The sequence below is a fragment of the Protopterus annectens genome, chromosome 3.part0 (genome assembly GCF_019279795.1).
Source record: "Protopterus annectens isolate FY-2018-M chromosome 3.part0, PAN1.0, whole genome shotgun sequence".
Classification (NCBI taxonomy): Eukaryota; Metazoa; Chordata; order Ceratodontiformes; family Protopteridae; genus Protopterus; species Protopterus annectens.
Window position 1 is genome coordinate 1,058,151,326 of NC_056731.1, and position 27,210 is coordinate 1,058,178,535.

Sequence of the window (27,210 nt, forward strand, 5' to 3'; positions counted from 1 at the left end):
GTTACACAGCTATGTTTATTGACCTATAATGTAAATATTTTCTATTTCTTTAAATGGTTAATCTTATTGTAATGTTTATGGAATGTGGAGCTTTTCTCCCAGGCCTCCGCTGAAAAAGGGTGATTTGATTTCCAACTCAGTCGGACAATCCCGGTCAGTAAATGTAAAATAAATAAAAATATCTCTGTGTTAGTAATATAATGTGGCTTAGTTTCAGCATAATTTCTTTCATACTTGGGGGGGGGGGGTTAAGTAGTTTTTCTTTCATTTTACAAGTAGGTCAGGTAGTGACTCAAGTCCAGGAAAAAAGAATGTCTTCTTCATTTCAAGCTGTACCTATAGGAGTACCATCCACAAGCAGTGCAAGTGAGGAGGACCCAGTAATCATCATCACCCATGAACAACCAGAAGCAGAGACACCTAAAGATGTAAAAGGTATTGGGTGTTCTCTGTCATATTTCTTTACTAGTAGTAGTATTAAAATCTGTGAGATAATCAATGTCTTCATCTTCATGCTTACTTACAGGAGTTTTTTGTGCTTATTTAACAGGTCATGTTGATAAAAAAAGAATGTCCTCATTCCAAGCAGCTTGGAAGATGTCATTTGATTGGCTAAGTGAGAGCAAGGTTGGGCAAGGGTATGCATTCTGCAAAGTGTGTCACTGCAACATTAGTATTGGCCATGGAGGATGCAATGATTTGCACAGGCACATGGAGACAGAGAAGCACAGGACAAATGCAAAGCAGGCATCTGGAAGGAAAGTGACAGATATGCTTTCCACCCAAGCCCGACAAGCAAGTATAGCTCAGAAAGTAATAAGCGCTGAATTGGATTTTATTTTCACACTTGCAGAGCACAACCTGCCCTTTAGTGCTGCAGATCATCTGCTGAAACACATGAAAAGACACTACAGTGATCATGAAGTGTTGAAGAAGGTGAGCTGTGGGGTGACTAAGTCTGCATGCATTACACGTGATGTCCTGGGTCCACAATATCGGGAAAATGCAGCAGCAGTTTGTCGGAAGCAGCCTTATTGCATTCATTTAGATCAGAGCACTGATATGGGGGATAATAAACTCCTTGTGATTCTAGTTGGATTTTTTTGACCAGGCAAAGGTTAGAAATGTTGCTCGGTTCTTAGACATACCCAACTGTGTGGTAGGTACAGGTGAAGCGATATACAACTGCCTTATGGGAACTCTTCACAGATTCAGTATTCCAGTAAATAATATGTCCGCATACTCCTCAGATAATGCTGCAGTCATGGTTGGTAAATACAATTCTGTACTGTCACGATTAAAGACTGTAAATCCTGATCTCTTCAGTATGGGTTGCCTGTGCCATATAGCAGACCTTTGCATCAAATCAGGTTTGAAAGCAATGAAATCACATGTAGAAGAGTTAATATCAGACATTTATAATCACTTTTTACATAGTGCACAGAGGCAACAGAAGCTAAACGAATTTGCATTGTTTGTTGACATTGAGCCACTTGTACTTATCCGACATACCCCCACTCATTGGCTGAGTCTTCACAAAGTTATAAAGCGAATACTGGACCTGTGGCCTGCACTTCTAACATACTTCCAATCATTTGAGCCCCCTGTCACACAGAATAGACCTTATAACAGAATGGCTGAATAGTCATCAGGTAAAACTGATATTCCTTTTCCTGAAGTATGCTATGGAGTCTCTCCTTAAGTTCAATGTGCAACTGCAGGCCAGAAGTAGTCAACTTTTAACTCTGTATGTTGATATCACACATTTTCTACAGGTGTATGCAACCAGGTTATTGAAGCCACATGCTGCTGTACAATTTCTAGATAATATCAGTACTACCAGCAATTCTTTTTTTGAGGATGATAACAATATTTTGCAGCAGCAACGCCTTCATGTTGGATCTGATGTTGAAAAATATCTGCATGACAATTGTGATGACATATTTGCTACTGTAAGTGAGCACTCCTTCTATAAACAAGGAAAAGCATTTTATGTTGCAGTCCTCCTGAAAATGAAAAAAACATTTGCCTGTTGGTGATGTCGTACTGCAAAATATTGCCAGTGTATTGGAATCTTGTTTGAAATTAGATCTTGATATTGAAGTTATAATGAACATTGCAACTCGTGTAGGACTTTGCAAGTCATGGAAAGAGCGTTCTCAACTTAAGACTGAGCTTGGCATATACCAAGTTGTTAACATCGAGCTGCCACAGCAACAGCACAGCCAGGAATCTGAAACAGACAAATGTTTCCTCAGGTACTGGTCAACAGTCCTACAAAGTCCTGAAGCAAAACGAATATCTCTTTTTAAGCAGCTCATTTTAACACTGCTTTGTTTGCCACATTCGAACAGTGAACCTGAGCAAGCATTCAGCATGGTGAGAAAAGTTAAAACAGAGCTGAGGCAGTCATTACATGCTAAAACACTTAACTCATTGCTAGCAACCAAACTGAATAAGGACAGTGACTGTTTTTCAGTGTAAGTCCCACCACACATTCTACAAGCAGCAAAAAGGGAAACTCTATCGTACAATAGAGAACATGCCCTCCAGACCCAGTGCCAGGCAGCACAAACAGACACAGAAGGGCCACAGCCAGGCCCAGAGACCATCAGTGCAGAAGGTGAAGAAGAGCAAGAGGAAGTAATCCATGTTGTAAGATTGTGTGAGTGAGTCACACAGTCTCACTGTCTCACAGATCATGGATTGCTTCCAAGCTTCCTCCTTTTGCTCTGTGACATGTGACTTGACTTGACTCGAGTATTTTAAAAAGAAAATGTTTGGTTATTTTGGTTGCTAATTTTATTTCATTTGAAGTCTGTGGTTAATTTATTTTTAATTTGGTTGCTATTTATTTCATTTTAAGTATGTGCCTGTGGGGTTATTTATTTGGTTGCTATTTTTATTTCATTTTAAGTGTGTGTCATTTTATTTATTTTGAATTTGGTTGCTACTTGCTATTTTTATTTCATTTTAAGTCTGCGACTCTGTGTGGCTGTGGGGTTATTTATTTTGAATTGGTTGCTTGCTTCTATTTTTATTTCATTTTAAGTCTCTGTGTGAGTGAGCTAGATTGTCTGTGACTGAGATAACTTTGTATTTACTTAGTTTAGTTAACAGGTAAAAATTTTATTTGTCAATTGTCATTTTGTATTTATTTAAGTTTTATTGTATACACAAGTTGATCTTATTCTTATTTCATTTTGATTTATTGCAATTTTACACACCACACCACACACAACCACAGCACAGCACCACTATTTGTTGTTAGAATTTGTTTGTTTTAAAAGTGTGTAGTTAGTACTAGTACCAATAGTACTAGAAGTGCCAGTAACTAAGTAAGTAGTAGACTAGTTAGTTAGTACTATATAGTGTACAAGACAGAGTAAATTTTATTTTTATTTATACAAAGAGAACCTTAGTTTAGGTTTTAGTTTTATACAAGTTCAAATGTCATTGTGATTGTCATTGTTCTTGTTCAGTGTTATTTTTCTAAAAGAATATTGTATTTTAGTTTTGCAAATTTGTGCAAGTTCAAAAATTAATATAAATAAAATACTATTGTTCTTATTTTGTGTTTCATGATCATATTTTGGTTGTCTGCTCTTCACTTTTGTATGTAAATGCTTGTATCCCAGAATCCCATAGGAGTGAGTGGGGCTGCATAATAATGTATGCAAATTTTATGTTAATTAGCATACAGATTTGTACCTATTTTTCATGAGCCTTGTCCAGATTTTTGATGTTTCCAGGTTGAGAGGTATGTTGACTAATGATGCACTGTGTAAATATTCCAGAAACCTGGTGATATACTGGCTTGGGATCTCCTGCTTGTGTGGTATCTTTCTAACCTGAGATGTCATATCCTTGTGTAGGCATATCTCTCACCTGTACATTTTTTGGCAGGTTGTCCAGGTGTTTGGCTAGAGGTTTCATCCTGTCTACTAAAATGTGTGTTTTTTGGCAAGCTGGTTACATATAATTGAAGAGTGATGTTACAAAATAATGACAGACATTACTGTTTCAGACTACATTATCTTCAGACAATTCTCACTCCTGCAATCCCCTTACCTATGTAAGGTCGATATTTACAACACATGCCTATCATTGTGCCTTTGTTCCACTGTTATTTCTGCCCTTGTCCAGACATCTTGCTGTCAGTGTTTGGGGGTCATGGATGTGGATACAGAGTGCATTCTACTGTGCAGGCATGTCCATTATATGTAAAAGCCAACATAAGAAAAAAGTATTATTGAGAATAACCACTGGCAACAGCAGCAAAAAGCACTTATGCATCCTTCAAGATGTCCCTTATATGTGTAGTATATTCCACATAGCACTGTGACTTCCAGGTATGTCAATGGCAGAGCAGTGGCTCTGACATGCATAACAGTTGACACCGCAGTTATCTGTACATGGCCCTGTAAAAGACAGCACTGTACCTAAGGTACTACGAGATGATTGCTAGGAGAACATCCTGACCGATCCTGACAGTATTAACCACATGTACACGTAGCTAATTGAATCCTGCATATTGTGGACAGGCAACATGTTTTCATGTGCATTGGTACAGCCCTGCCAATGTGTGCTATGCTGCTATTTCCTTGCAAACATACATGTTACTGCATTTGTGTAGGTATATGGGGGGCACACCTGTCAACTCTACACATTTACACAGACTGTGCTGATATTTGCTTTACATTTGGGCTCCATTTACCATACTATTGTGCCCTGTCTTGGGGACTACAGGCATATCAGTAAAGAACACAGGTCAGATTATAATGGCAAACATTTGAGTTTCAGACTTCTTACCCTTCATAGCCTTACTGCAACTGCGTGTCCTGCTGTGTTATCACTGTGTGAGACTGTAGGGGGGTAATTCAACATTGCCACCATTTGTGTGCCTTTACCAGACATTTCTCTGTTGTTTTCTACTGCTGACTTGCTGCGTGGGTGTGAGGGGTGGGTATGGGACCCCCACACTGACATTCATGCCTGTGACCTATGACTCCCCAGTTAGTTGTCCACACACATATACTACAGTGGGATTTGCCACCTCAGTTACTACTGCATAGTGTGTGGAGGCCAGTTTTGGACAGACATTTCCTGGTGTCCCACATAGCTGTCACTTGTGTGCTGCTATCTGAGTAGGCTACCCCATTCCCTTTCATGCATGCAGCGTTACCATAGATATTCTATCAAAACATACTAATCCATTCATTTATTAAGAAGATTGACTTACCTTGAGCTTGTGGCAGTTGTGAGGGGGGTGCTTGAGGGCCGCCTAGGTTGGATGCATACAGTACACTGCCTATACATGGTAAATTACAGGTAATCAAAATTCCAAAACACAAAATACCGGTAAGATAAAGATTTCAGCAGACCTTGGATCCTGGTTTCAAAAAAACTTTAATGAATAAAACTCGACCAAACAAGAAGATAAAATCCAACACAAGACACTGAGTGCTTTCACCCTCGTAAGTAGGGCATCATCAGACTGCAAAGATTCATTACAGATCATCCCTTAAATAGTGTTTGATTAAACCATGAAGTAAAAAAGATAAAATACACTGAAAACGTTTCATGTGTTTGCAAAACAGGAGAAATCCATACCCAATACATAGGACAAACAGATAGGTAAAACGACAGTTACCTCTAAAGAAAATAGTTAAAAAAATATGTTGAAATATATATAAAAATATTGTTTGAGTAATGACATTATAAAATGTGAATGTGAGTATATGTATTAATCAGATATGGTGTTAACATTAATATTTAAAAATATTAGATATTGTGTTAAAATAGTTATAATACATATAATACATATAAAACATATAAAACTCATAATCCATAATATACTATTAAAAAATATAATATTAAACATATTGTAATTATCACAAAATATTAATATTAATAAATATGTTGATTAATGTAAAATAAATAATTAATAATTAATAATAATTATCAATAGAATAATCCCTATGTTAAATCTATATAAAATACATAAAACAGCAGTGAATTAAATGATTCTAAATAACAATAAATAACAGTTTCAAATTGTTACATCTAGAATAAAATGAACTCTTAATAACATATTCTTATTAAATGTTAGTATAATATATTTATATAAAATGTGATCTTAATTTAAGAATGCTTGAAATAGATATTTGCTCATTGATGCCAGGCCATTTACTTGCATTAAGCCTAAGTTGCCATAAGCATTCTTTTGCTTCTAACATAATTTTTTCGTCTCCACCATTTTGTCTATTCTGTGGTATTCTATCAATGACGAAAAACAAACATTTTTTAAAATTGGAACAATTAATACTATGATTGTATAACATACTAGTTGTTTTTTGTCTTTTTATATCACTCGTGTGTTCTATAATACGGGTTTTTAACTTTCTAATCATTTTACCAATATAGAATGCTTGGCAAACTGTACAAGTTGCGGCATAAGCAACCATACCCGAATTACAATTACAATGGCCTGGACATCTAATAGTCTTTCCATAGTTGAAAATAGAAATATATGGACCATCATTTATGAACCTACAAACATGACATGCACCACATTTACTCATCTTAGATTTTTTTTGTACAAATCAATGTTGTAGTTACTTTCAAACAAATTTTTCAAATTTTTCCCTCTACTATATGTAATTGTGGTTTTGTTACCCAAAATATTTGAAAGTTTTATATTAGAATCAATAACACCGGTCCATGCTTCCTGTACTATATTGACTATCTCTGATGTTTGGTCATTAAATGGGATAGTAAATGTATCATGTCTAGATATAGTTGAATTCGATCTATCAAACTCTGGTAATCCATATAAAATAATAGGTTTATATAAAGTAAACCTTTTAGTTTTAATTTCGTTGCTCATTTTCAAAATAAGGTCAAAAGGATGGCCTCTAGCGATGAACATGTTCATAAGTTTTTTCAATTCCCCATCAAAAATTTGGTTATCACTAACAATTCTAGACAGCCTAACCATCTGGCCTTTAACAAGATTTCTTTTTTTTTTTTTTTGATGGGGAATTGAAAAAACTTACTTTATTACTACAACATTGATTTGTACAAAAAATCTAAGATGAGTAAATGTGGTGCATGTCATGTTTGTAGGTTCATAAACATGACATGCACCACATTTACTCATCTTAGAGTAAATGTGGTGCATGTCATGTTTATGAACCTTAAAACATGACATGCACCACATTTACTCATCTTAGATGAGTAAATGTGGTGCATGTCATGTTTGTAGGTTCATAAACATGACATGCACCACATTTACTCTAAGATGAGTAAATGTGGTGCATGTCATGTTTGTAGGTTCATAAACGATGGTCCATATATTTCTATTTTCAACTATGGAAAGACTATCAGATGTCCAGGCCATTGTAATTGTAATTCGGGTATGGTTGTTTATGCTGCAACTTGTACAGTTTGCCAAGCATTCTATATTGGTAAAACGATTAGAAAGTTAAAAACCCGTATTATAGAACACACGAGTGAGATAGATTTAACATAGGGATTATTCTATTGATAATTAATTATTAATTATGTATTTTACATAAATCAACGCATTTATTAATATTAATATTTTGTGATAATTACAATATTTTAATATTATATTTTTTAACAGTATATTATGAATTATGAGTTTTATATGTTTTATATGTATTATATGTATTATAACTATTTTAACACAATATCTAATATTTTTAAATATTAATTTTAACACCTTATCTGATTAATACATATACTCACATTCACATTTTATAATGTCATTACTCAAACACTATTTTTATATATATTTCAACATATTTTTTTAACTATTTTCTTTAGAGGTAACTGTCGTTTTACCTATCTGTTTGTCCTGTGTATTGGGTATGGATTTCTCCTGTTTTGGAAACACATGAAATGTTTTCAGTGTATTTTATCTTTCTTAATGATTCAACGATTCAATTAAGTGTTAATGAATTGGTCATTATTTACTTCATGGTTTAATCAAACACTATTTAAGGGATGATCTGTAATGAATCTTTGCACTCTGATGATGCCCTACTTACGAGGGTGAAAGCGCTCAGTGTCTTGTGGTGGATTTTATCTTCTTGTTTGGTCGAGTTTTATTCATTAAAGTTTTTTTGAAACCAGGATTCAAGGTCTGCTGAAATCTTTAAATTACAGGTAATGTAATGTGTGTGTCATCCATTTAACTGTGTGCACTAGTTAGAGAGAGGTGTCAGTCCCTGAAGTCCTTACAGTGTCAGTGTGTGTGCTATGCGTTGCCTCTTTGCCAAGGTCTGAGCATACTGGGCATGCCTCCATCTGCGTACATTAGCAGCCTCAGGGGCCTCCTCTTCTGAGTCCCTCTGTGGCTGTGGGGACCTTGGCAATGGTGGTGGGCTGTGTGGCCCTTCCCTGTGCTGTTCCTTTTGCAGCTGTTTCCAGAGGATCATATGGTGCAGCATGGCACATACTATGAACAAGTGTGCACATGTGGCTGTAGAGTATTGGAAGGCTCCACCAGATATGTCAAGGCAGCAGAAATGTGATATGAGTATCACTAACACATGCGCTATAATGATCCCAGTTTGTGAGTGTGCATCATTATGGTGTTCTTGTGTTGGTGTGTGTGCATTTCTAATGGGTGTCATCATCCACGGCTCCAATGCATAGCCAGCATCCCCCACCAGATGGCCATATGAGATGCCCCCACTGGAAAATGCCTGGTACAGCTGTGATGAATGCCAGATGTGGGAGTTGTGATAGCTTCCTGAGCTGCCAGCACACACATTTATGATAATGCTTTGGGCACTGCACATGACCTGACAGTTGATGGAGCAGGATCCCTTGCGGTTTATGTAGACCCTACCCTGTTCACCAGGTGGTGCTTTGATGTGGATGTGCATGCAGTCTTTGTCACCCAGTACCTCCAGGTATTCTGCTACATGGTGGAAGAGATGCATATTGCTGGTCCTCTCCTCATGGGTGTTGTGGAAGTAAATGTGCTCACCAGCATGTGGTAGCATGACATCCAGGAACTGGTGAAGTACCCTGAATTCAGATGCCTGTGAGTCCCCCATCATGTCCCCAGTAGGACTTTGGAAAGTACCTGCAGATAGAATTTTTAAGGCTACACATTCTTTGGTATCCACTGGGATGGATTCCCCTCTGTTGACTCTAGGTCTGAGTTGAGGCCGGCATAGCTCAGTGATTTTCTGAAGTATGTCTCTGTCCACCTGTAGCACTCTACTATCTTCAGATCATGTAGCCCCTGGTAAGTTACCCTGGGTCTGAACACTCTTATCCTTCTCCTCGGTCTTTGTCAGCTGTCAGCATTATCCTACTCTCTGACCTCAGCCCCTAGCACATACTGAAGGATCAAAGCAATGGCAGCCTCTAATATTTTTCCAGTTAAAATTCCCCCACATGTGTACACCAATGGTGCAGAGTTTGTGGGAAAAAACAGACTGTAAGGTGTTTCCATAGTTTATACTGTTGTGTTGCAGATGATGCCTGTATGATTGGCTGACTATGATGCATTCCACCAGCTAGCTATGTAATTTGCTCTTGGTTGCTTTTATTCTGCTATTTTCCTTTTTTTTCTTTTTTTTACTTTCCCATTTCCTCTCTTTTTAAGGCCCAAGGCACACTGCGCAAACCCAGTGCCTAAATGTAAATGGTCCTGCTATTTCCAGGGGTTTTTTTGTTTGTTTTAGACCCAATGTTGGCCACACATGCATATTTAGCTAATGTAGACATAAAGAAATGGTCCTCCCTGGATGCGAACACGCTCTTCATTTCGTGGAATAAGTCAATACAGCCTCAGACACACACCCTTGCTTAGCTGTGCTTAGCTAAGCTTATCTGTGCACCATAGGGCTCCAGTGTGCCTACAACATGCCTGATACACACCCTTTTCACATCTGTTGGTCCTCCTACTTACACAATTGTGCTATAGCACCTACACAGTTAGGTGCAGTTTGGCACTTAAAAGATTTTTGTGATTCAGTAAATTTCCCTCCTTTGCATACCCCACTGCCTTAGTCGATAGTTACTGCACTAACACAGAGCCTTTCCTCTTAACAACCACTGTTCTTTGGTATTGTTTTGATTCTGCATGCCAAAGACTATAATGGCAAAATGCAGATTTCCCTTAAAATTGAGTTTTCACATTTTTTATTTATTTTCGGCACAATCCCATTTGCGTTCCGCTGCCCTATGCTTAAACAGCTGAGATCTGCCAAAAAAAAAAACTTTGACTTTTATAAAAATGAAGCACTTTTCCTTGCCAATGGCCATATATCTGGCTATTGGCATGCCTAAAAACTAAATAATAATACATGCTTTTTTTGTAGCTGTCATGTCTCCATTTTGTTATTTGCAGAAATGTGTTATAATTTTTGCAAGTAACAATGTTCTTACATGGATACCTACCTGCTTGCTGAATCAATAATTCACCTCATTTGCATGTTTTTCACCAGCAAATGAGGTAATTAGCATTCTACACTGGTTTCCATGCAAGAGCAGTGTAGGCAGACTCGGGCACGTCAAAACACTAGCTTACTGAATCGCTCAGTGGCCATATTCTGTGCAGGAGCGACTACACTGCTCCTGCAAGGAAAAATTATTTTATTGAATCCTGGGGCCATAGTTTTTCTTCCTAAAGAATTATAAAAATATAAGGGGATGATTTAAAATGTATACACATATAATGCTGTAGTAATTATACTGGCCATTTCTCACTAAAGTATGTGCTGGCCCTTCATTTGGCACTGCAACCCCTCTACCTTCCACTCTGACTAGGGTGTGGTGTCCGACTGAGTTCAGCCATCTTGTACATATAATTAATATGGTGGAATAGCTGACTATCTTTTACAGTAATTGTACTAATAAATAATTTTCTGGCATATACACACTGTCTGCATGTAATTAACTACTACCTAAGTTAATGCAATACTAAACGACAATGTATAGAAATGCAACTATTTTATAGGTTTATAGGTAAATATTAGGCTTGCTACCCTTGCAGGCCATTTTATTCCTGGACACTTTCCCTTTTTGTTCTTGAAATAACCTATCCCATTTGGATATAGATTGGCCTTACCCATCCCATGGTTGATAATTATATATTACCCCAATGGGAACAAGTGGCATTATACCAGATATAATTTGAGGAGACCAATGCATGGAATAAAGCATTAAGACTTAGATTAGAAAATATTTCATTAGCATTTTTTTTCTTTTGTTTTCATTCTGTATTAATATGTGATCAAATAGTTGTAAGTTTAGTTATGCTGATGTACTGTGTATCTGTGATTTACATGCATATACAAGCAGATTATTTTACTTGTACATATGCTAAATTTATACAGACAATTATGTTAGCACATAAGCATTCTGTATATTTGAATACAGAGGCAATTCTGTTTACAGGTATGCTTATGCTTTCCTTTGCATTATTATAATAACATTACAGATGCATTTTTGCAGGTACACATATTTCATATACCAAATACCTTCAGTTATGCAACTTTCTTATAGTTTATTTTTTATACCCATGTTTAATATAAGTCAGTAAATAATATAAAACTCCGGCCTTCTCACCACTACATGATCAACCCACTCAGGCAGCTGGTCAGGCCAACACTTCTGTAGAGTGTTGTACCTGTGGAGCACTGTTGGCTGGAGCAGCTGATTCCCGTCAGGGCTAACAGGTGCTCAACTGAGTCCTGACAGATGGTAATCTTATTCCATTCACTTTCTCATGTGCAGACTTTGACTTATTACAGTTATGACTCCCTGAAAAGGTGGACCAGTATCATGGTCTCCTTGTCTGTCCAGCTTGGTGTGCAGTCTTGTGGCTTTATGCATGCTGACATTGTTCAAACTGCCAGAATCAGAATGAAGAAAGTATAAGCAGGGCTGCAGTTCACTGTTTTAGAACCACTCATCTAGGGTGTATTACCACATTAACCAAATCCATATAACCAGTAAGGGTATTATACTGGATACTGTTATTATTGGAGAGTTTGGTTTAACCAAAAATGCTTTGTTAGACACATTTTTTAAGTCTACATTCACATTTCATTTGCATGGTGTCTAAAAAACTGTAAACAACCATCAATTATCATTACATTACTTACAATAGCTACTGCTGTTGTGCATTTCCATAGCTGCTTTTATGAAATATTACACCTGAATGTCATTTATTCCTGTAGCAGACCAGCGATAATTTGGGGGAGAGGTCCAGAAATACATATTGTTATAGGTGTGATTACCAACTTTTATTAGGTGACAAGTGGTATGAGGTGAGAAAGTGTGCCAGATAATGTTAGATGGAAAGTAATTACACTTCACAGTTCTGCAAAATGTTACACATATGATTCCACTTTGTTGTTTCTAAATACATCCAGCTATGAACATATCTGAGACTAAACATGCATTTTGGTGATATGTTGGGGACTGCTAAGGAATGTTGTGGACTCACCACTGTCTGCAGTGCATTCATGTGAACCCAAAGCCACATTTATGAGCAGCCCAGAATGACTTGCATGCATAAGTGGCCAAACACGTTCCTGTATTACTGCAATTCAAAGATCTAAACATAAAAAGGCCTATTTGAATACAAAATGTGTAAATGAACCTGAGCTTAAGTTGTGATTACCTGAATTAAGTGGCAAATGACTTAAGGAAAAACGGATTTCATAAAGTAACAATGAAATAATAAAAATATTGAACTTTAATATAAAATACTTCAACATGATGCACAATTAGTGAGTTATCTTGAAGAAATGTTTATTTTACTGATACAATGGGCATATTACCATGGCTTCAGTTTATAGTGTAAAACTGTTATTTATAAGTTGAAAATCATTACAACAGCAGTGGAAAATGATTAGAGATCAGTGAGAAAATCATTTATTTTGGGGTCATGTTATACCATTAATACCAGATGAGGAATACCTTCTTTCCATCCACAGGAATGACTGTGACACAGATGATAATGGCACTGCAATAATCAGATGTGGTTGGGCACTGGCTATTACCAGCGTCTGCAGCAGTAACACTTATTTACTCAGGAAGGATGGTTTAAAAACAGTAACATATATTCATGTAGACAATGTAATACTGACAAAGGCTATCTACATTAAACACATGACAATTATGATTAATAGATGAAACTTCTACATCTGCACAGAATGACAATGAAGGTAGTGTACATGGTGCATGTCCCCACACCCCTTAATATGCATTCGGTAATGCATGCTATTTCCTTATTAGTAAAGTTTTCAGATAATGGATCAGAAGAAGAAAGAAACACTTACACAATGCAAATATATTTGGAGGATATCAGTGGCAGAATGGCTGTTGAAGATAATGATGAAGAAATTATATTTATAATTATGAGGCAGCCTCAGGAAAATAACAGTTCATCACAAAGTTAAGCACACACTGATATTACACTTGTGCTTATACATGACGAGAGCTCATGCACCTGTACCAGTTTCTCCAGCTTTAGATTAAGAGGTTCATGATTCTGGCAGATATTCAGAGGTAACAGTGTCCAAAGTGACAACTTTACAAAGGGAATCCAGACACATGAATTTGTTACAGTTACCTCAGGAAGCACAGAATATATTAGCTGGCCAGCAGCAAATGTGCCATGACATAGTTCAGGCTTTGAGCACTGCCATAGAGAGTGAGCTGGAAATGGCCACTATCCAGCAGGGTATGTATGAGGATTTCCAGCACTACTTGGAAATGGTGCAGACTACGGATAATGCCATGATCACACTCATGTGAAATATGGTGGCACGCCAAACACTGTTGGCCATCTTCATTTATATACTAGTTCAGGACTTACCAGACTCAAGCTGCAGTCAGTCTTGGAAGGGGGAAGAAGACACAGTATGCTCCAAACACATGGGAGTAGATCACATGGGACTGTAATCAGTCAGGGGGAACAAGCAACACATTTCATACAGGCCATGACAGTCTTCATTCATACCTAGAGCAGCCTCTAATTCAAGATCCTGAACACATTCCTGTAGCAGTGAGAGACTGATGCCTGCAAGATCATCTGCATCAAATAGGCTGCAACATCAGACCAACTCACCATCCCCCTTTCATGTGATCCCCTCTTCAAAATTACTTCCACTATCACACAGCCTTTATTTAAGTGATTCCTGAGATACTTTTGAACTTGACCTACTGTGACTCAAGCTTGACATTTCTGTTATTTACAATTTCACAGTCACAAACCCAGGTCAATATTTAACATGAAAGGAAACACACCATAAACAAAAAACGAGAGGGGATGCTTATGACATTTTACAACTTTATGCACTTTGTTCCTGTAATGGCACTGATTAAAACCTCAGGAAATTGCATAAAGAAATCTGCATGACATACCATAAGATTGCAGTCATTAACACTAATGCTCTATGCATTACCATTCTTATAACTGTCAGATACCTACAACCTCAAGTAGTAATACACAAGGTTTATACAAAAACAGTAATAAGAAAATTACAGATTAAAAAGAGTATCCTGGCAAGTAAACAAACACTGCTGCAACTTCACCCTAACCATTGCACAGATGATGATATATTTTTCTCTGAAGTCAAATTATTGTTTGTGACAAAATAAAATATGTAGTAGCTCAACAGGCAGCATATGTTAAATTGAGAGAACATTGCATATTATAAAAAATATTATAAATTTTCATTCAAATTTGTGTCTTTCGGCTTTTCCCGGTTAGGGGTCGCCACAGCGGAACTCCAGTCCACTAATGATTGGTAGTTGATTTTTACGTGCCGAGTTACCAGCCCTGATGCACAACCTTCAATGAAGGTACTCCCATTCATGCATGTCTCCATGCAGATGACGCTCTAGTTGAGAATCGAACCGGACAGCGTCTTACTGTGAGGCGACAACGCTACCGCAGCACCACCACCACGGTATGAACTCATGTTAACAACTAAATTAACTGCTTTCACTAATTAAACCACCTGAGGACATTCATTGCATGCATACTTGGATAGGTTGGAGGGAAACTTGCCACTCCATAAAAGGCACACATTGTCCTGGCTCAGTCCTGAGGTGATACTGTGAACTAGATGCACTGATCCACATGTGTCAAGAGCACATCCAGGAACTCCTGCAGTATACTTGTGGCAGAATCCTGTAAGATACCCAGTATATTCACAGTCTGTCACTAAAAGATCCTCATGTTAAGTACAGTGAGAGTTAAACATACCTTAATATCCTTATAGTAAGTAGCCTTCTGCCTACAACTCTGCCATATTAGCTGGTGAGCATTGCTGGATGCAAGCAGATTTTTCTCTGCCAAGGCAAGCAAGTAACACTTGGAAATTGCAGTACTACAGCAAGTGACAGCATTTCAGTGGACTGCAAAGTAGATAGGATTGGCAAGACTCCTCTTTTTATAACATATTTGGGAATAATGCAGAATAGTAGGGAAATTACACTGTTTGTGTCTTTCGGCTTTTCCCGGTTAGTGGTCACCACAGCGGAACTCCGGTCCGCTAATGATTGGCAGTAGAGTTTTACGTGCTGGCTTGCCAGGCCTAACGCACAACCTTCAACGAAGGAACACCTGTTCACACATGTCGCCACACAGAAGATGCTCTAACTGAGAATCGAACGGGCAACGTCGAACTGTGAGACAACAACGCTACCGCAGCACCACCACCGCAGTAAAATGTCACTATATATTACAAGTAGGTGAGAGAATTCTTCATTAGCATACACCATTTTACATAATTCCTCATTTACATCTCATTATGACTTCATTTGCTTAAGCTTATTCATGACCATCACCTGTTTGCATAAGTGGTCTTTACAAATCATGGCTTAGCTGTTCTCATTCAGTTTACTATTGTTTGTTCGAACGGCAAAACAATTGCCATTCAAAATCGACATATTTGGGTCGACATTGTGGCTGAAACCATCATGTGATAGCCATATAGGAGCTGATGTAAATCAGGCTCCTATATGTCATACGTTTTTGAAGGGGGCAAGCCCCCCTGTACACCCTACACCCCCCTACTAATATAGTCTAACTCCAAGATCGCACTACAGTGGGGATATGGATGAATTTCCAGTCCCCACAGTACTGCGATCTCTGTGCAGATAGTCAAATACACTTATGCGAATGCACTACTACATTTGCATAAGTGTGTTCGACTATCCCATCCATTTATGTTTTGTGCACATCATTCTGATTTTCGGCAGCAGTGCTGCCGACAGACTGTCATTCGCACAAACCATAGTATAGGATGGATAGCCTTAATGCACCATCTTAATGATTATGAACATCACCCTATATTTACTGCTAGGTTCTACAGGTGAAAGATGCCTGGTCAAAGGTAGAAGGATGGTGCTATAAAGTAAGTTGACATAGAGCAGGAAAGCTGAATACTATGTTCATCAGCAATAAAAAGAACATCTACTCATTTTGCAATATACTTTTCTTAAATAGGATGTATGGGTGTTCTATTTTTTTTTTGGATAGGAGATAGAATGGCAATGATGTCTAACCTTCTTTCATGTTACAGCCTATACCCTGCTGTGTTTTATCAGCACATTTAAACCGTTTATAGGAAGACATTGTCATTTCCACACTGATACTTTTATGAGCTTGGTCAGCTTTTTACTTACCTAGTTAGAGAGTTTGTCTCTATCACTGAAAATCCTTATGAAAATCCTTGCAGCTACACTCATTTCTAAACAAAAATGTAACAGATTTCATCATGAATTGATCCATTGCCTTTTTCTCAACCTTTTCCTGTGTAGTAAAAACAAACTATGCTAAGGTCTCATCATTCTTCATCCCTGTATATATGGGAAGAAAATGCTTTGCTTATATTTTCTCACCTGGCTGTCCAATGTGTTTTTTTAAGCATCTATGCCAATAATTGAATAGTTTTCCTACCTGCTTCAGGAATTCCCTGCATGTCTCTTTCTCTCACTATCACTTTTTCTCTCCTCATTATTTTGTTGCAATACATTAAGAACTTAATAATTTAACTCTTGTTAATATGGAACATTAAAAAACAACTTGAGAAAACAACTGAATAAAGACAACCTATTGAATCTTCATCTCACTGACAAAAAAAAAAAAAAAAAAATATAAGAAAACATTTTTAGCAAAGAGCAATTTCTGACTGCACCCCACAAGGAGGACTTTGCACCCACCCTCTTACTGACATATGCTAATTTGACATTCTCAAAACTACATAGAAGATTGAAACCTAAACAAATAAATAAATAGTAAATCATTGCCATCAGTCTTCAGGTTGCAGGATTTGTGTTGAGTGACAAATTATAACACTGACTATGGTTATTCGACCCATAGTTCAATAACAATCCTTGACATATCCTTTACTACTTACATTTTAGTGTAGGCCTACTACAAGCACACAAGTCCAGGTGCTCGACCATTATATCAAACCAGGGAATTCACTATCTTGTAGTGCATATGGCTGGCTTCAGCATCTTGTAGTGCCCATGGATAGCTGCTCATGCTCAAACTCAGTTCATATTTAGATGAGATCCAGCAGCTGTACACACACTGTATCTGCTCTCTGATGCTGAGTTCTGTCAAGGCTTGTGCAGCAGCCAGGGGGAGGGACTGAGATGGAAGCATGGATGAGGGCTGCAAGCAGTGATCCAAAATGGGGTTTGGATTTAGGGAGATGACTGTTTTTGCAGGGAATTTAAGGTTAGGGGATAGGAGAGATGTTTTAGGTTTGGACAGGAACTAGGTGAGAGTTTTAGAGTTAAGAGTTAGGCAGTGGGAGGGCTAGGTAAATAACAAGGATAGTTGGGAGTCAGCAAGTGTGTTGGAAGCTGTTTGCAAACAAGCATTTGGGATTGACCTCATTATCATATTTATGCCATACCACAATGCTGTCCATGGTACTATCTTTTACTTATCAAATATGAAGTGGTAAGTCATGAACCAGGCACATTGCCCATAACTGTACTATAAGTAAAGGCTTCATTTATAAGGTGCAGTACAAATGCTTATACCACAATGCAGTCCATGGTATTACCTTTTACCTAGCAAATAAGAAATGGTAAATAATGAACCAGGCACATTGCCCATACCATAAGTAAAGGCTTCATTTATAAGGTAAAGTACAAATGCTTTCTCTATATATCTGAGGATTGTGATGAAGCTGAGAGGACCGGCTTTACTTCCTTGTTTTTCATAATTCTGCATAGGAAATGCAGCATAATTGTAAACTTGAATGCAAGCCTCTCTCTATTCATCAAACACATAAAAGCATGGCCACTGTATCTACATGTTCCAGAACTGTAGTACATTGATTTGTAGACATTACAAAGCATTAGTCTTGTTGATGAATTGTTTAAGGCATCTAGACACTGATATATTATACAGACCACCACTGCTCTTCATTTTTGTAATTTAAAGTAACCTAGACCTGAAACATATTTTTTTTTTGATTTATCTAGACTGAAAATATTTTATAAGTGCAACAAACCAAAATATAGATTCAAAAATCAAATAATTTTGCAAAGAAACCACAGCATGTTACCACAGTTGCAGTTGTTTCATTTTGACCTTTTTTATCCTGTCATTAATATTCATAGACAAGCAAGAATGTAATATGAATATTTTTAAAATTGATGTTACATATTACATAAATTATTTAAGTACATTTCTGAAATAATAATATGCAGCATGGTGGAATGCAGACTAAATGAGGTAATTTGGTTCAAGTGAATTAATGAATAAAAGAGAACTTAAGTGAAACATAGCTAAGCAATGATATGAAAGCTATTTGTAATCATGTATTCCTTTCTTTCCATGTGTAGTCAGATACTCTGTTTGATGAAATAAATGATTTACATGATTTTTTTTAAAATCATAAGTGATTACCCTGAGGTATAGATCTTAATTTGAGCAGTTTGATTTAATAAAATGAAAACAAATATCAGAGCAGTGCTTTCCCTATTCCTTTTGTAATGGGACGATGTTGTTTCCCCTTCTAATAATTATTCATGAAAACAATGATAGCTATTAATAATAAACAGCTTATATGGTGAGGCAATATTGTTTCAAAATTATGACTATTATGTTTACCTTTCTTTCCTAACCTCTGGGTGGGAGGTTGGCATAATGGTTAAGGTGTTTACCTTACAAACTAAAAGATGCAAAGTTTGATTCTCACAAGTGGCTAGGCTTAAAGTGGTCCACAAGGATAGTTAGCCTCATACTAATCTATGAACCTATGTATATTTATGCACTGTGTGCATAACAAAGCTACTTTGCCAAGTAATGTTAAATATACATCTTAAAGTATAAATTCATGATTTAAATCTTTACTGCAGTACTTCCTCTGCCTTGAAGGTACAATGTATTAATTACTCTTTTTCATCTGCCTAACAACTAGTAACCATCCTGTAAAAAAAATAAAACATTAGAAAAAAACTTGAAATAGAAACTATTGTCTAAAGTTGTGGAATATTAGCAGAAGTTGTAAACATGACAGCTGTTTATATTCAGTACCATTCAACTTTAACTCATCACTGACTTTTTAATGATCCCCGATGTATTAAAGTATCAGTAATACTAATCTGTGTGACACAACTCTTTGCTATGATGCAGCACACTTAAACACACTTAACAAGATTTCAGTTTGGATGGCTCAGAGATATGCAATAAGATTCTGTATACATGATCTGCTTAAATATCTCCGTGATTGATTAATGCATATGCATGTTGCATTTTAGAAGCTGAGCATACATAACAGAAGCCAACTTTTGCAAGCAAACAAATTGATCTGAAGACTAAAACTGACAGCTGCATTTCTCTCATTCCTAGATAAGTGCAGCCTTTTCCCATGTTGCACTGTTCATGTCAAACCTAGCAAGACCCAGAGGCAGAGAACTAATGGCTGCCAAATATCCTTCTCTGTTCATTGTTGTACAGATACCAGCACATTAAATATACATATATAATATCATATACTTGGCATTTAATATAATGTTATCTAGAAAATGACTGCTTTGAGGTGACCATCAAATGCCTTAGATAATTTCAGCTCTCTTCTGAAAGCAATCATATACATACTTTCTCATGTACTGTTCAATGTATTGGCAGACAAACTTGCCACACAATGGAACCATACTGAAAGCTGTCTATATTCTACAAATTTACTTTGAAGCAGTTATATCCCAAAGAGTTTGGGAGCTACTTGAAGCAAAACACAACCCTAACCATAATCTATAACACTTTTGTTTTCTTTAAATGGCAGCATGCATTAAAGATAAACCCTTAACCCATATCTTCAGTGTCTTTCTAAGTAAATTAATTGTATGTCAACAATTCCAATTTACACTAAATGCTCTTGTACTAAAAATGGCCCCTCTCACCAGTCCACTCTTAAATTACACAAATTGCTGCACATATCAACAAATATGGCCTGCTCACTGACTCAATCTCCAGTGTGAATTTCAAACACAATATATTACTCTTAAAAGCAAATTGCTGCATTGCGGGTAATATCTACTTCAGTAGGAAGAAATTATATTTCATAGGGTGAACTGGCAATGCCTAAGAGAGATCCTTTGAGAGTGCATATCAAATCCTCACAGAAAATCACAGTCTCCTGTATTTCAGCTCAGATGTCTTATATTTGCTAGGAAATTACCTGATGAACAGAATGTTTAATAAGACAACATAGTAACAGAAAGACTAGAAATTGGACCTTTCCTAAAATGTTCCTCATGGTTCAGTGCTGGGGCCCTTACATTTTTTTCCTTAGGACTTAACTTCAGAGGCTTGACTCATTGCAATCACCAGGCATGCAGACAATGTTCTTTTTTCATACATCTGTTTTTTTCTACACTTGCCAGTCCACAGTAAACAGGGTAATCCTGTACAGACCAAAGCTTGATATTTTGCAGTATGAATAAAATCAAAAGCTCAAAGTTAACAAGCCTTTAAATATAATATAGTCTATCAATAACAAAATAAATCATATTAGTGCCTCTGCCAGCTATTATATGTACCAGAAACTTTTGCTGTACTCACAGAATATGTAACAAATAATGTCTCAAATAATTTAAAAGCTTGATATCATATTTCAACCATCTCATAATAAAATATAGAAAATAATTAGCAATTAATATACTTATCCTGAGATTACAGTATGCCCTGCAGTAACTTCATTAAATTCTAACACTAACACATAGCCCATACAAACTATGATAAATTAATTAAGTATGTTCATTTATTTTTCCTCAAGATGAGAACAACACTGCCCCTTGCTAAAGAGACTCAAAGAATTTGTGAAGTCCACCATCATGAGAGCTCTCAGTCCTAAAACAAGGATTAAAAATGTCAGCCAAGCACTTGGAAAATAAATGGAAAATAATCAAGATTCAGAAACACAGTTGAAAGAATACAAAAAATAAATAATACAAGAGTAATTCCTCCAGAGTCCTCACTTCAGGTGTCAATCCTTTTAATTTGGCAATGCTTAGAGGATGGTTAAGAGCTACGCAGAAACCAGATTGAGTACATTGTATCTTTGCTTGATTTGTTACCCTTCAACAATATGTTCACAACCACTTTTCATTTTTTCTTACTGAATTGACTTCATAGCATTTTAAAGGCATTCAGTGTCTTTCTATGAGTGTACTTCTTTACCTTTCTTATGTAGGCAAGTGTGATTAATGTTCAATTGACTAGTACTCAAAAGTGTGGAATGAAATGATTACTGCACATAGCTTATTTAGGAGCAATGCAGTGGTGGTGCTGGAATAACTTTCTTTGTATTCTATAACTACTTCAGCAACTGCTCTTCATAAGAATTAACTGCTTTTAGACCATATTTTGTAGCTCAAAAGGTGTTTGCTGTTCTTTATGTCACTTGACACAGCTTTTTCTCAAAGTCGCTTCATAATCACTTCTGCCATAAGTGCTAGTGAATGAAACACGCTAACTGACCCATACAATGACAGGAAATCTGTCTCTTATACTAATTTTTAGATGAATCTTAAACCCTCCTTGATTTTATGAGCTTACTTGACTTGCTTGAGCCTGTAGATGTTTTGATCCTAGCAAAAGGGAGTTTTCTGTTTTTTTTTTTTTTTTTTTTTTTTTTTATCTTTTTCATTTTTTCGACTGCTTACATAAAAGCAGGGCATGGACAGATTTTTTTTTAATTTGTCATTAATATAGTTGTCATTATTGCAGTTGAACCATGGTTTCAGTATGAACACATCAGATGTTATTTGTATGGATTTTTTGTACTATTATCACTACTCTCTCTCTCTTTCTATGTTATCTTCGCAGAGCCTGACTTCAAACATCATTGATAGCCTGCATGAGATTAAGTTTATTCATGGCAATTTTAACATGGTTTTGCTTAAAATGGCTGTTCATATTTTTAAGCATTATCTCTTTTGGGCTTTCTTTAATGCCTTTATCAGTTGAGACATAATAATTAAGGACATTTTTAATAACTCTATAAATGCTAAAAATAATTTCTGTATATGATGTTGGTGTTTAGAAAGGCTACACATACAGATATACTGTATTCAAAATAAAGAAAGAAGAAAGGAGATTTTAAATTTTCAAACCCAGCTGACCACATGTTTGCACTCTCAGTTATCTTGGATTGAATTAATGTTCTTAACAAGGTACTCCAAATGGTTATAGGTCCTTCTGCTTATCCCATTGCAGCACTACCAACTGATGTATGCCACACACTTCATTTTTCTTGTTCATAAAGATGGTGGACTCCACACCGTCCCTTCTAATACTACAGATATTTTAATCTCTCGTTTTAAGAAAAATAAATAGCATGCCCTGTAAACTTTTTCCTTTTGCACTGGGATCTGGCAGATTATCCTTTAGCCCTTCTTCTTTTTTAACCTATGTATGGAAGTAATTCCATTTCCTTAACAATAGCTTGAATTAACAATAATAAAATATACAATTTACTTCTGAATTGTAATTATTTTTTTTTCATCCCACAACAGTCTATCATTAGTCCTGACATGCAGCGATTTTGTGATTGTTTGTCCTGACACGTCAGACTTCTGTCTGGCTTATCCTTATGAAGAAACACAAAATACAAAAACACAAAATATTCCCAAAAAACACAAAAAAATAAGAGCCTCCATGACAGCAACAACAAAGACCCCAAGGATGATTAGGTCTCACAAACGTTTATTCTTTATTTTTTGTGTTTTTTAGCTTATCTTTATGGACTGGACTCCCACAGGTAGAGAAATTCGTAATGTAAATAATCAGGTGAAGATGTGATGTGATTATGGATATTTTTGCATTCTAACAGAAGTAAAGGAATTTCTGTAATGTCCTACCCACTGTCTTGCCCAAACTTCAGTGTGCTTATATCATGCAAGTGCTGCCAGACTGCAGTCCTCGGTCTCAACAGAAGACATGAAGTCCCAGACTGAAATCTCAAACCATCCTCCAATATAGGAAAGTATGTCAAACTGGCTTCTTAATACTTATCCCCCTAGTTTCTTCAAGTTCAAGCCTTTTTGAGGGAAACCAGGTCATGTGAGCTGTATTCAAAGTTCCATCCCTTTTTAACTTGGAGATGGACACATATTGAAATGTATCTCATGCAATAATTAGTAATATTATTGAGATAAAGGATACAGAGTCTGGACATGACCAGCTTTGCTTACAGATTTTCATGCAATAATCAGTGTTATTTTTAAATAATAGGATACAGAGTCTGAATTTGTACAGCTTTACATACTGATTCATCAGAACAAAGTTTCTTCTGAAATTTCAAGCACTTCACAGTGAAGTACTGTGTAATACTTTGGTCCTGAGATTCACAAAAATACAAAAAAAATGCTATCACAAAAATGTATTAATATATCTCTCAATGATGCAAAGGACTACAAGATTTGTCATTTAATATAGTTCCACTTCTGAGGAACAAGCTATCATCATCCATGAGGAAATTGCCTTCTTGTATTCCAGGAAATTTTAGGTCACTAGATGAGGAGATCTTTAAATGAAACCGACATTTTGGAATGTGTGTTCCATGCATGTCAGAAGAGCAGAATACAACTGATCTCAAACTTATGAACTTGAATTATGTGATATTTCCTTGAACTTCACAATTTTCAGAATATAATTTGAGCAATTTTCTAGCACAGATTCTCTTAGCTGATTAGGTGTTATTGATTTGTGTGACTTAAACAAGAGATCTTGTATGTAGCTAATCTTATCTATTTAATGCTACTGCCCTTTCATGTCCTTTCACACTGCTAATAACTAATGCCTGTCTTCTCAAAGTGACTTCTTTAAGTGGTTGAATTTCTCTGTTTTTCTGCAGATACCCCTTAAGAGTTCATAGGTTTATTGTTGTATACCAGGTGACCAACTGCATCACCTTTTTTAAACCTGGCCACACATCCCAAATATATCTAATACGTTTAGGAACCTTAAGATTATTCTAAGGGTATATGCAGACTAGGGCTTGGGAAGGAAAGCATTTACAAGTTGCTTCTTTCCATTAGAGACATAGGTACCAGGCCAGTAGAGTGAAATTTCAATTTCCCATCCACTGGTCTAATTTATGCTTGAAATGGGTTAGGGAAGAAGTCTTCTAAACATGGATGGGAAGCCTGTTGTAGAGAATGGGTAGTCTCTGTGACCATGCTTTCCTCTCCAGCATGTCCTATTTATTTCAAGAGTAAGGTTTTAGGCCCTAGAGCAGGTAAACCCAATGCTATGTTAAGCCGTCTAACTCTTGTGACATACAGAAATGCAGAATAACCCACAAAACTTGCACATCTGCACTTAGTTGATATTTTTCTGTTCTTTCAGAAAATATGCACCCAATAAATCTGCAATGATCATTTGCTTTTTTTGGCATAGACTAGGCCTGAGATCATATTTGTTTTTCAGATAGCATTCTTTGCAATTTAGGAGGTGTTTTCTATAATAACTTTCTGACAGTACTCCCAAATGCTTGTGATTCGTCCTGACCAACACTGACTTACAACATATATACACAGATGTTTCACATTCATATATTTTTTGTATTTGTTTACAATCTGAGCATGTTTAGTCTGGGTGCTTGTAAATGCTGCTGAACTATATCTAATCAATCTGTTTTCTTGCATTACTATAGCCATAGCTGGCCTTAGGCATAGACTAACTAGGCGGCCGCCTAGGGCGCCACTCTGGTAGGGGCACTTTTTGGGGCACCAGATAGTGTGGTGGGGGGGAGCCGGCTTTGCCTATTTGCCTAGTTGACCTGACCTAAGGCCGCTCCTGACTATAGCTCAATTCCTAGAATCCACTTGCAACATGAATAAGACACACTATAGTACTTCAAAGTGGGTTGGTGCCATTTACAAGTTTATTTAGTTCCTTGAATCATTTGTTATGCTCATCTGACCATCCAGTTTCTGCATCAGAAGCTTCCTTAAAGTAATAGTAATGCTGGTGTTGTTTGGTATTAACTTATACAAATACTTTACCATTCCTGAGAATCTCTAAAAAGGTTTGTCTATCTTAAAGTTTTTGCATATTTACGGCTCTAACTTCTTCAGAATTTGGTTCAGGCCTCCTAACATTAAAATGTAATCCATATATTTTAAAGTGGTCACACAAATCTGACACTTATTCCTGTTAGACTTCAGATTGCAGTGGCTGAGTCTAGCTAGTAGTTTGACTAACCTCAGTTCAAGTCATTGCATAACCTATCCCCGTACAAGCACATCATCTTTTAATGATGTCATCTAAGCCTTCTGCAGTCTGGGTTAAAGCTCTCTGAAATACCATCTGCATAAATGTTGGTGTGCTTAATGTATATAAAGTAGAGTGTGCTTCTTCAAGCATAATCTTCCAGAAGCCAGTGTCACAGGACATAATAGCCACAACCTCTCTAAGTGATAGCTTGGGATAATGCTCTCTTTTGTTCATGTGATTCAGATCTTGGAGGTGCTTAAAGAAATTCGAGCTTGTTTTGCTTCACATTTGTAACTACACTATTAAGCCATTTAGTAGAGTCTGACTTTTTTCTCAGTTACACTAACATTCTCAGTTTTAAGTTCTTTATCTGTCTTCTACCTCAGGGCTGCTGGATCTCTTCCAGCAGCATAGGCTACAGGTTCTGTATCTGGACATACTTGATCCAATTGTCCTCTGGCCAATGTTGTTATTCAACAAGGAAACCTATAGATGTTGGCATAGCAGTATCACTTGAATAATAGTATGCAGCTCTGCAAATAATCTGACCTGTGTGCTGTTTCCCACATTCTTGGTTAACTGTTAATGATGCACTAATAGCATTTTTTTATTTGTATTAGTAAGACCCTTCTGAAAAATTCTAGTGGAGTCAACTATAGAACACTTTTTAGAGACAGGATTGTATATATGTGGATGACTTTGTGGAAGTATGCTATGAAATCATTTCAATGTGCTTGGCTTCTATACTGCTAGATAATCCAGTATAATTAGTTGTTTTACTGCACTTTTCAAAAACACAACTTGAAAGAACACATTGTATAGCTTATTCTTGATGTCACATGTCAGGTACTGCTGGCTAATAAGCTTTCATTTGTGTAATACATATGTCACAAAAGTGCACACTGATTTCTGCACATTGATTTGTAACTTTAAAGCTTTAAACATAGAATCTGATAAAATATTATAATAGGCTGCAGAATCTATATTAAAATCAATACTTTCCAATAATAAGGAACATTTTTTTACCCAAGGAATGTACTAATTTAAACATTTTTCAGTACACTATAAGTGTTTGCTACAGATTATTTCTGAATTCTCTGCATTTTCACTGTGTTGAACAATATTCATTTTTTCCTCATTCTTATCTTTATTAAGGCACACACTTTTTTCATCCCTTTTATTTTATTTCTCTATGTATCCTTACAGAATGATTCCTCCCTCTACATAGCTGGCAACTCTAATTAACTCCTACAGATTTCTCTTTCTTATTCTTGAAATTGCTATTTGGGCAAAAGTCATTAAATTTTAATGGGTATCTCACTCTAGCTGCCATTTTTAATATATTGTGGCTTTCTGTTTCCTTGTTTCTATTACCACCAAGAGCTTTAACTTTGTAATGGCAATTAATACAGAATTTCAGGGACATAACTGTTATCAGGCTCAGTACTTTA